Raw genomic sequence first — 12,601 nt, 5'->3', positions numbered from 1 at the left:
CCAGGTTACAAATTTCACTTCTCTTCTATAATCTGGGAATGTGATTACAAAGGTTCAGGAGAAATATAATAACTATAGACCAATATTGGGACTTCCAAGTCTTCTTTATTATAGAACAACCATGAAAAGAAAATGTGATTTACAGCAATATTGAAGAAGACACACGTTGTTTCATAAGCAGTATGATGAACAGAATGTTCACTGTAGTGGTAGAGTCTGGGAATTTCTACCATGTGTTTATTTTCTCCTAGCTCCTTCTTGGACAGACAGACTGTGGCAGATAGATCATTTCCTTGTCTTAGTGTCTGTCTCAGGAATCTCACAAGTACTACTCTGCCCCCTGTTTGTCACCTCTGAGAATGGCAGCAAAATATCCATTCAGTGTCTATACTGTTTCTGGCAGCTGTTTTCTGCCTTTCAGTTCTAGGGGTTGAGGACTAAACTCAATAAACCTCTTAGGATTCTTTACCTGGTAACCGGAGATCCGCCAGTTGAGTCCTACTATGACCTTTTCTACAACACCAGGCATCCCTTATGCTCATCTGGGATGAATATAAACCTTCTATTGCCCTATGCAAAGACTAGCAGCAATGAGAGAATCTTGGGGAAACCCAGCCTGTGCTACATCTGGAGGTTCTTGTCAATGAGTGGCTGATAATGAAGATGGCTTCTCAGATGGTCTCAAGGGGATTGTGCTGAACATCTGTTGGGTGGCCTTGAGGGTGACTTTAAGGTTGGTCATTTGGCAAGACCCAGTGGTGACTGCTTTGCTAGTCATATTTATTGCTGTATGTCTTAGGATTTCTACTGCTGTCATAAAATACCATGAGGGGGAAAGGGTTTATTTTATTTTATCTTACAACTTGTAGTTCGTCATCTCGGTTAGTCAGTGCAGGAACTCAAGGCAGGAACCTGGAGGCAAGAAGTGAAGCAGAGGCCATGGAGGGTGCTGCTTATAGGTTTGCTCTTGGTGCTTGCTTGGTCTGCTTTTTTATATTATTCAGAACTGCCTGCTCAAGGCTGGCACCACCCTCTGTAGGTTGAATCCTCTCACATCAAACATAATCAAGAAAATATCCCACAGGCTTGTTTTCAGGCCTATATAGTGGGTTTTTTCTGAACTAAGGTTCCCTCTTCTTGGATGACTCTAGATTGTGTCAAGTTGACAAATCAATGACAACCAGGGCACTGTATTAATTTATTTTCATGTATTTATAATATTCTGACTAATAGTGAATGCCTACCTTGTGTCAGGAAGCAAACCCACTCTCTGCCTTTGGGAGCATGGGTCTACAACATGGGAGGGAGACAGAAATTTAACTTTAAATGTATGCAGTTGTAATGAATCCTTACCCTTCTCTATTATCTGTATTTAAGCAGTAGAGAATCTTGTCACTTTCACATCATGACTATTTTAAAAATACACTCATTTCTCTTCCACCCTCTTCAGATTTCAGGCCAACAAAAATTTTAAACTTTAATCAGAGTACATTAGATTCATGTCAGACTGAAACCCTTTCCTTCATACAATTAATATCGCCTAATTAAAAATATTGTAGCAATAACCCAATTGAGAAATGGGGCTCAGAATTAAACAGAGAATTCTCAACAGAGGAATATCAAATGGCTGAGAAACACTTAAAGAAATGCTCAACATCTCTAGTCATCAGAGAAATGCAAATCAAAACAACTCTGAGATTCCATCTTACACCCATCAGAATGGCTAAAATCAAACATTCAAGTGACAACACATGCTGGCGAGGATGTGGAGAGAGAGGAACACTCCTTCATTGCTGGTGGGAATGCAAACTAGTACAGCCACTTTGGAAATCTATCTGGTGCTATCTCAGAAAAATGGGAATAGGGCTTCCTCAAGACCCAGCTATTCCACTCCTAGGAGTATACCCAGAAGATGCACCAGCACACAACAAGAAAATTTGCTCAACCATGTTCATAGCAGCCTTATTCATAATCGCCAGAACATGGAAACAGCCTAAGTGTCCATCAGTAGAAGAATGGATAAAGAAACTGTGGTACATATACACGATGGAATATTACTCAGCTATTAAAAACAAGGATTTTCCAAAATTTGTGGACAAATGGATTGAACTAGAAATGATCATAATGAGTGAGCTAACCCAGAAGCAGAAAGAGTCAAATGGTATATACTCGCTTATTACCGGACACTAGCCCAAGGGACAGGTCCCATGAAAGTCTGCACCTACCAGGAAACGGGGATAGAGGTGAGGACATCCTATTGAGACTCTAGATGAGGAAAATATAGAGGATAGGCAAGTAGGGGGACCCAGAGGGTCCTAGAAACCTACAAGAAGAACATTATGATGGCTAGATCTGAGCCCAGGGATTCTGCTTGATCTAAGGCACCAACCATGGACAAAACGGGCAGTCATCATCAAACCCCTACCCAGATCTAGCCAAGGGACAGAACATTCTCCACAGCTAAGTGGAGACTGGGGACTGACTTTCACAGGATCTCTGGTGCCCCATATTTGGCCATGTCCCTTTGTTGGGGAGGCCCAATGGCACTCGGAGGAAGGATAGAGGACTACCAAGAAAAGACTTGATACCCTAGCACCATATTCAGGGGGAGGAGGTCCCCCACAGCCACAGTCATAGGGAAGGGGGATTGGGGTGAAAGTGGGAGGGAGGGAGGAATGGGAGGATGCATGGGATGGGATAGAAAATGAGATGTAATAGGAATTATTTTTAATTTTCAATAAAAATGTGTAAATAAAATAAAATAAAATAAAAATATTGTAGCTGGCTGTGGCTACACAACTGTAATCCCAGAACTCTGGGAGGCAGAGGTAGGCAGATATCTGTGAGTTCGAGGCCAGCTTGGCCTACAAAATGAGGTCAGGACAGCCAAGGCTACACAGAGAAACCCTGTCTTGAAAAAAACCAAAAACATTGTCTTAAAATTCCAAATTTGATTGACCTTTGGTTCTCATAGGAATTCATTATCCTTATCTGCAATTACTATTGCCACCACCACTATCATATAACAGCCAGATAACCTAATGAATTTCACATAGTGCTAAATAAATTGCCTAAGAAATGAACTGGCTGCTTATTTCTTTGCTTTTTCAGAATTTTATTTATTTATGTGGTATCTTTTACACAACATAAAATTGGCCTGATTTCAATGAACACCTTGAATATTTTTTTATAAATCTATGAAGTCTGGAACCATCATTACAACCCATTATTAGACATTTTCACCTTCCAAACAACTCTTCTTTACCTGTTTGTAGTCCATTCTTATTACTGTCCACAGTACTGGCAATCCCTTATCTAATTTCTGTCTCCACGGATTTAACGGTCTTAGATGTCTGATATAAATTGAACCATACAATATGTAGCTTTTTTGTGCACAGGTTATTATACTTTTTCTCCATGGGTTCTTTATGTTGTACCATGAGTCAGTAATCAATCCATTTTAATGCTTGAATATTATTCAATTGTGCGACTAAGAACACTTTTTTGTTATCATTCATTATCAGGAAATAGACATGAAATGTTTCCATCTTGTTTGTGTGAATAAGGGTGCAGTAAACATCTGTGTACATATGTTTCAGTTACTTGGGTAAATACCTAGGAGTAGAGCTAGTAGGACTGATGATACATTTGTGTTTAATTCATGGAGAAATGACCAAACTGATATTGTTAATAATAGTATCATTTTGCATTTCTTTTTTTTTTACTTTTTTATTTTTATTTTTATTTTTTTCCTTTATTAATTTATTCTTGTTACATCTCAATGGTTATCCCATCCCTTGTATCCTCCCATTCTTCCCTCCATCCCATTTTCCCCTTATTCCCCTCCTCTATGACTGTCACTGAGGGGGATTACCTCCCCCTGTATATGCTCATAGGGTATCAAGTTTCTTCTTGGTAACTTGCTGTCCTTCCTCTGAGTGCCACCAGGTATCCCCCTCCAGAGGATATGGTCAAAAGTGAGGCACCAGAGTATGTGGGAAAGTAATATCCCACTCTCCACTCTACTGTGGAGAGTGTTCTGTCCATTGGCTAGATCTGGGTAGGGGTGTAAGGTTTACCGCCTGTATTGTCCTTGGCTGGTGCCTTAGTTTGAGCGGGACCCCTGAGCCCAAATCTGCCTATCATAATGTTCGACTTGTAGGTTTCTAGGACCCTCTGGATCCTTCTACTTTGCCATTCTCCCATGCTTCTCTCATCTAGAGTCCCAATAGAATGTCCTCCCCTCTGTCTCAGTTTTCTGGTAAGTGAAGGCTTTTGTGGGACATGCCCCTTGGGCTAATATGCAGATATAAGTGAGTGTATAACATTTGAGTCTTTCTGCTTCTGGGTTAACTCACTCATTATGATCATTTCTAGCTCAATCCATTTATCCACAAATTTCGGGAATTCCTTGTTTTTAATAGCTGAATAGTATTCCATAGTGTATATGTACCACAGTTTCTTTATCCATTCTTCTACTGATGGACACTTAGGCTGTTTCCATGTTCTGGCGATTATGAATAAGGCTGCTATGAACATGGTTGAGCAAATTTTCTTGTTGTGTGCTGGAGCATCTTCTGGGTATATTCCAAGGAGTGGAATAGCTGGATCTTGAGGAAGCCCTATTCCCATTTTTCTGAGATAGCACCAGATAGATTTCCAAAGTGGCTGTACTAGTTTGCATTCCCACCAGCAATGAAGGAGTGTTCCTCTCTCCCCACATCCTCGCCAGCGTGTGGTGTCGCTTGAGTTTTTGATTTTAGCCATTCTGATGGGTGTAAGATGGAATCTCAGAGTTGTTTTGATTTGCATTTCCCTGATGATTAAGGAGGTTGAGCATTTCTTTAAGTGTTTCTCAGCCATTTGATATTCCTCTGTTGAGAATTCTCTGTCTAGTTCCAAGCCCCATTTCTCAATTGGGTTATTTGGTTTGGTGGTGTTTAATTTCTTGAGTTCTTTATATATTTTGGATATTAGACCTTTGTCAGATGTAGAGTTGGTAAAGATCTTTTCCCAGTCTGTAGGCCGTCATTTTGTTCTCTTGACAGTGTCTCCTGCCTTACAGAAGCTTTTCAGCCTCATGAGGTCCCATTTATTAATTGTTGACATTAATGTCTGGGCTGTTGGTGTTCTGTTCAGGAAGTTGTCTCCTGTGCCAGTATGTTCCAGGCTCTTCCCCACTTTTTCTTCTAAGTGACTTAGTGTCTCTGGTTTTATGTTGAGGTCTTTAATCCACTTGGATTTGAGTTTTGTACAAGGTGACAAATATGGGTCCGGTTGCATTTTTTTTACACATAGACATCCAGTTAGACCAGCACCATTTGTTGAAGATGCTATCCTTTTTCCATCGAATGGATTTGGCTTCTTTGTCAAAAATCAAGTGACCATATGTGTGTGGATTCATATCTGGGTCTTCGATTTGATTCCACTGATCAACCAGCCTGTTGCTGTGCCAGTACCATGCTGTTTTAATTACTATTGCTTTATAGTACAGTTTGAGATCAGGTATGGAGACTCCTCCAGAGCACCTTTTATTGTACAAGATTGTTTTAGCTATTCTGGGTTTTTTGTTTTTCCATATGAAGTTCAGAATTGAACTTTCAATGCCTTTAAAAAATTGTGTAGGTATTTTGATAGGGATTGCATTGAATCTGTAGATTGCTTTTGGTAGGATGGCCATTTTTACTATGTTAATTCTCCCAATCCATGAGCAAGGAAGATCATTCCATCTTCTCATGTCATCTTCAATCTCTTTCTTCAGAGTTTTGAAATTTTTTCAAACAAATCCTTTACTTGCTTAGTCAGAGGAACTCCTAAATATTTTATATTGCTTGTGGCTAATGTGAAGGGTGTGGTTTTCCTAATTTCTTCCTCTGCAAGCTTGTCATTTGTGTATAGGAAGGCTACAGACTTTTTTGAGTTAATTTTGTATCCAGCCAATTTGCTGAAGGTGTTTATCAGCTGTAGGAGTTCTCTGGTGGAATTTTGAGGGTCACTTATGTACACTATCATATCATCTGCAAATAGGGGTAATTTGACTTCCTCCTTTCCCATTTGAATACCCTTGATCTCCTTTTGTTGTCTTATTGCTCTGGCTAGCACTTCGAGTACTATATTGAAGAGATATGGAGAGAGTGGGCAGCCTTGCCTTGTTCCCGATTTTAGAGCAATTTCCTTGAGTACCTCACCATTTAATTTGATTTTGGCTATTGGCTTGCTGTATATAGCCTTTATTATGTTGAGGAACGTGCCTTGTATTCCCGATCTCTCTAAAACTTTAAACATGAATGGGTGTTGGATTTTATCAAATGCTTTCTCTGCATCTAAAGAGATGATCATGTGGTTTTTTATTTTCAGTTTCTTTATATGGTGGATTATATTGATGGATTTCCGTATATTAAACCATCCCTGCATGCCTGGAATGAAGCCTACTTGGTCATGAAGAATGATATCTTTGATGTGTTCTTGTATTCGTTTTGCAAGTATTTTATTTAGTATTTTTGCATCAATGTTCATAAGAGAAATTGGTCTGAAATTCTTTCTTTGTTGAGCCTTTGTGACGTTTATGTATCAATGTGACTATGGCCTCAAAAATGAATTTGGTAATGTTCCATCCATTTCTATCTTTTGCAGTAGCTTGAAGAGTATTGGTATTAGCTCGCCCTTGAAGGTCTGGTAGAATTCTGCACTGAAACCATCTGGCCCTGGGCTTTTTTTTTTTTTTTTGGTTGGGAGACTATCAATGATTGCTTCTATTTCTGTAGGGGAAATGGGACTATTTAGCTTGTTATCTGTTCTTCACTCAACTTTGGCAAGTGAAATTGATCAAGAAAATCATCCATTCCTCTTAGATTTTCAAATTTTGTGGCATATATGCCTTCAAAGTAGGATCTTATGATTCTCTGTATTTCCTCAGTGTCTGTTGTTATGTCTCCCTTTTCATTTCTGATTTTGTTGATTTCAATACTGTCTCTCTGCCTTTTAGTTAGTTTGGCTAACGGTCTGTCTATCTTGTTGGTTTTCTCAAAGAATCAGCTCTTGGTTTTGTTGATTCTTTGGACTGTTTTCTTAGTTTCTAATTTGTTAATTTCAGCCCTGAGCTTGATTATTTCCAGACGTCTACTCCTTTTGGGTGTTTCTGCTTCTTTTTTTTCCTAGGGCTTCCAGTTGTGTCGTTAAGGTGCTTATGCGCGATGTTTCCAATTTCTTTTTAAAGGCACTTAGTGCTATGAATTTTCCTCTTAGCACTGCTTTCAAAGTATCCCATAAATTTGGGTATGTTGTTCCTTATTTTCAATGAATTTCAGAAACTCCTTGATTTCTTTCTTTATTTCTTCCCTGACCCAGGTGTCATTTAGCAGAGAGTTGTTTAGTTTCCACATACGTGTAGGCTTTTTGTTATTTCTGTTGTTGTTGAATTGCAGCCCAAGCCCATGATGATTTGATAGGATACAAGGTATTACTTCAATCCTCTTATATCTGTTGAGGCTTTCTTTGTGAACTACGATGTGATCAATTTTGGAGAAGGTTCCATGGGGTGCAGAGAAGAAGGTATATTCTTTCTTGTTTGGGTGAAAGGTTCTATAGATATCTGTCAGATCCATTTGACCCATGGCCTTGGTTAATGATGTTATTTCTCGGCTTAGTTTCTGTTTTAATGACTTATCCTTCAGTGAGAGTGGGGTGTTGAAGTCTCCCACTATTATTGTGTGGGGATCGATGTGTGGTTTAAGCCTTTTTAGCAGATCTTTTACAAATGTGGGTGCCCTTGTATTGGGAGCATAGATGTTCAGAATTGTGATGTCATCTTGGTTGACTTTACCTTTGATGAGTATGAAGTGTCCGTCCTCATCCCTTTTGATTAATTTTGGTTGAAAGTCTATTTTGTTCGATATTAAAATGGCTACGCCTGCTTTCTTCTTGTGACCATTTGCTTGGAATATTTTTTTCCAATCTTTTATCCTGAGGTAATGCCTATCATTATGGGTGAGATGTGTTTCTTGAATGCAGAAGAATGTTGGATCTTGTTTATGCACCCATTCAGTTAGTCTGTGTCTTTTTATTGGAGAATTGAGACCATTGATGTTGAGAGATATTAATGACCAGTGACTGTTAAGAGTCTTAATTTTGATGTTGGTTCCAGTCGAGCGTTTGTGTAGTTGTGTTTTTCCATGGTATAGTTATCTATTTCCTGAGTAGTTTTGGTTGTAGCTTGACCCTTTGGGATGGAGTTTTCCTTCTAGTACCTTCTGTAAAGCTGGTTTTGTGGATAGGTACTGTTGGAATTTGGTTTTGTCATGGAATATTTTGTTTTCTCCATCAATGGTTATTGATAGTTTTGCTGGGTAACGTAGTCTGGCCTGGCATCTGTGGTCTCTTAGGGTTTGCAGGCTCTCTGTCCAGGCCCTTCTGGCTTTTATGGTCTCTGCTGAGAAGTCGGGTGTAATTCTGATAGGTTTGCCATTAAATGTTATTTGGCCCTTTTCCCTTGCAGCTTTTAATATTTTTTCTTTGTTCTGTATGTTTTGTGTTTTGATTATTATGTGATGGGCAGTTTTTCTTTTCTGGTCAATTCTATTTGTTGTTCTGTATGCCTCTTGTAGGTTTATAGGCATCTCTTTCTTTAGATTGGGGAATTTTTCTTCTATGAATTTGTTGAGAATAGTTTCTGGGCCTTGGAGTCTGATATCTTCTCTTTCTTCAATGCCTATTATCCTCAGATTTCTTCTTTTCATGGTGTCCTTAATTTCTTGGATGTTTTGTGTCAGGAGTTTTCCAAATTTGGCATTTTCTTTAATGGTTGCTTCAAGATCTGTGATTGTATCTTCTAGACTTGAGATTCATTCTTCCATCTCTTGGATTCTGTTAGAAAAGCTCAGCACTGTGTCATTCGCCTTCTTCTCTGAGGTCTCACGTTCTCGTTTTTCTTCTGTCTGTGTGTTTATCATTGAATCCATTTTTATCTTCATATCTTGAACAGATTTTTTGATTTCTTTCATCTGATTTTTTGTATATTCCTGAACTTCTTCCATTGCCTCTTTATAGGTCTTCAGATCTTGAACCATTTTATTTCTTTCTTTCATCTGGTTGTTTACATTTTCCTGAAAAATTTCCAGTTCCACTCTATGTGCTTCTTTTATGTCTCGCACCTGCTTGGCTGCGTCTTCCTGCATCTGATTTCGAATTTTATTTGTTTCCTCCATTATCATCCTCATTACCAAGGATTTGAGGTCATTTTCTTGTGTTTCCGTTGTATTTGAGTCCTCTGGATTGTTTTCTTTGGGATAGCTAGGAACTGGAGACGCCATGTTGTTTTGGGTTTTTTTGCATATACTTTTATGCTGTCCTTTAGACATCTTGCTGTCTCTGTTTTTGTTGGGTAACTTCCAGAGTTGGGTGGAAGGAGTCTGATGATAGATTCACTTGATTTCTCACGATTTCCGTAGGCTGGAAGCCCTGATACTTCACTGGTGTGGATGGCAGGAGGCTAGCCCTGTTGTTTTGGGCTCTCACAGCCAGTGATCCTCAGCTCCCCTGTACTGTGGGTCCTGCAATCGTTCTGGGTCTCTGAATGAGTGTTGGATCAGGCCAAGGTATCCACAGCCTTTTGGGTCCCCTGCCAAGTCCAGCCAGGGATACTGGGCCTGATCCACGCGTTGAGCTCAGCTAGATTCTCAGGGCCTGAACCGTCTGTCACAGCAGGAGAACTGCGACTGCGCTGAGCAAGCGCCTAGGGTGGAACTGAGCGCTCTGCCCAGCTTTCATCACAGCAGGAAAACTGCGGCTGCACTGAGCTGGTGGCTAGGGTGGAAGTGAGCTCTCTGTCCAGCCTGTGTCACGGCAGGAGAACTGCGGTTGTGCTGAGCAAGCACCTAGGGTGGAACTGAGCACTCTGCCCAGCTTGTGTCACAGCAGGAAAACTGCGGCTGCGCTGAGCTAGTGCCTAGGGTGGAAGTGAACGCTCCACCCAGCCTGCGTCACAGCAGGAGAACTGCGACTGTGCTGAGCAAGGGCCTAGGGTGGAAGTGAGCGCTCTGCCCAGCTTGCGTCACAGCAGGGAAACTGCAGCTGCGCTGAGCTGGTGCCTAGGGTGGAAGTGAGCACTCGGCTCAGCCTGTGTCACAGCAGGGGAGCTGAGCCTCAGGTAGAATTGCCTGCTGAGCTGAGCCAGTGTCTCCACAGCACAGCTCACTGAGCAAACCCAGGACTCTGGGGCTGAACTGTCTGCCGAGTCCAGTTTGGGTCTCAAGGCACCACGCGACCCAAATCCTGTCCAGAGTCCCCTCTCCCGCAGCAACTCCCACCGTCCACCACACCAATCACCTCCACTGGAAGGCTCTGAGCTGCAATCCTCAGCCACCGCCGCTGGTGCCGCTGGTGCCGCTGGTGGTACCGCTGTCTCTGCCGCTGCTGCTCTGATCTGAGAAAGTCTGCGCTCCTCCCGTGTGCAGGGGCAAGCAGGTCCTCCGCACCCTGGTCCCTCCAAACCGTGGAGCACTTCTGCTGCCGTGGTGTGGGGACCTTGGTGTTCCTGGCTCAGAAATCTGTGCAATTCCCTGAATTGTTCACTGGAGCTTCCAAACACGGTCCACACTGCTTGCCTCCATCTTGGATCCTCCTGCTGATCTTCTTTGGACCTTTGCCAGACCTTTACCCACAGCTGAATCCCCTGGATGAATCTCCTACTCTCATTTTGCATTTCTAACAACAGTGTATGGGAATTCTAATTTTTCTACATTTTCAACAAAATAAGTTCTTTTGTTTGTTTGCTTTGCTTTCTTGGTATATAATATCAATCTTCATGTGTCTTTCTAGTGTTTAATTCAAAATACTTTCCTACACTTGATGGTCATATATATATATATAGAAGTGCTATCTATGCAAGTACTTTGGTCAGTGTAAATTGTGCACTTGTCTTTTTTGATATTGAGCTGTAAACTCAGTAACACATTCTGTGTACTATACCCCTGTGACAAATATGGTTTGCATATCTTTTAAATAAGTTCATAGCTTGTATGTGTGAATCTGTATATATGTATATGTATATATATGTGTGTGTGTGTGTGTGTGTGTGTGTGTGTGTGTACATGAGTGAGGAGAACAGGGGAACATGTCAGTGTTCTTTATCACACTCTGCCTTATATCCTTGAGAAAGGTACTGCTACTGAATTTGGAACTTGCCAATTCCTATCCCATCTAAGATCCTCTGAAACCCTCCTGTCCCTGCTCAGTCCTAGGCTTACAGGCTTGTGCAGCTATGCCCAACATTTTACATGAGTGCTGCAGGGTCTGAACTCAGGTCCTCATGCTTGCATAAGAAGTCTCTTGAGGCATCTTCACAGTCCCTGCAGCATAGCTATGAATCTTTTTAACTAGATCTTTTGAAAGACAAATATTTTTAATTTTGATAAAATTAGTCATTTTTCTTTTATGTACATTTTAGATATGTTTTAATAACCTTTTATATAATGCAACAACATTATGAAGAGTTTCTTGTTTACTACTAAAATTATAAGTTCTTTATGTTACATTTAGACATTTCACTTTAAGTTAATTTTTTTTTGTAAATGGTATGAGGTAATGTCAAATTCATCTTCTTCTTCACCTTAATTTCCCAGACTATTTATTGAAAATAGCATAGATACCCCTATTGAATTCCCTCAAAAACTTTTTTGAAAATATTAATTTAAATCTTAACTCCTGAAGATTCTCAAGTATACTTTGTACAAAGTATATATACATTTACTGTTACACAAGTGTCCACTAGAAAGATATATAGGTACAAGTGGACAATTGTGTTATATTAACTTTGTAAGTCAGAATAGTTTTCTCACAAAATCTATTGATTTTATTAATATAGCCATTAAAATACTAATTAGCCCAAATCATGAGCACAGGAGGTCTTCTATTACCTAGTGTCCTTACACTTTGTGTCTCCAAATCTTTATAATGCATTGTCGAAGTCTTAAATATATTTGTTTGAGGTTATTGCTAGGGAGTCCTTTGAGTCCAAAATGAATCGAATTATTTTCCTGAGTTCTCTTCCAGTGATATATGATTTTTTACTCTATTATTTTCTTTCCAGTGGTTTTTAAAGTTCTTAAATGTATGACCATATCATCTGCAAAGGCAGATGGTTTGACTTCTCCCTTTACCAATTTTATACATTTTATTTCTTTCTTTTGCTCTATTGTTCTGGCTAAGATTTGAAGCACTCAATTAATGAGAATGGTGAGAAGACATTGTTTTCTTATTCCTGATTTTAGAGAAAATATTTTCAGTTTTTCCCATTTAGCACAAGTTTTGTCTATGGATTTGTTTTAAATAACATTTATTATCTTGTACCTTGTTTCTTATATTCCTAAATTGGGGTGGGGAGAATCTTTATCATGAAGTAATATTAGAGTTTGTCAAAGACCTCTTATGCATCTATTGAGATGGTTATGTGATTTTTGACCTTGATTCTATGTATGTATTATATTATACTTATTGGTACGCTGAATCATCTTTGCATTTCTGGAATGAAACTAACTTCATCATAGTATATGTTTATATTCATATATGTGTTGTTTAATTTGTTTTGCAAGTGTTTTGTTGAAAA

The sequence above is a fragment of the Acomys minous genome (genome assembly GCF_964271855.1).
Source record: "Acomys minous genome assembly, chromosome: 7".
NCBI lineage: Eukaryota > Metazoa > Chordata > Mammalia > Rodentia > Muridae > Acomys > Acomys minous.
The sequence above is the reverse complement of the archived record's forward strand: the minus strand, read 5'-3'. Positions refer to the sequence as shown.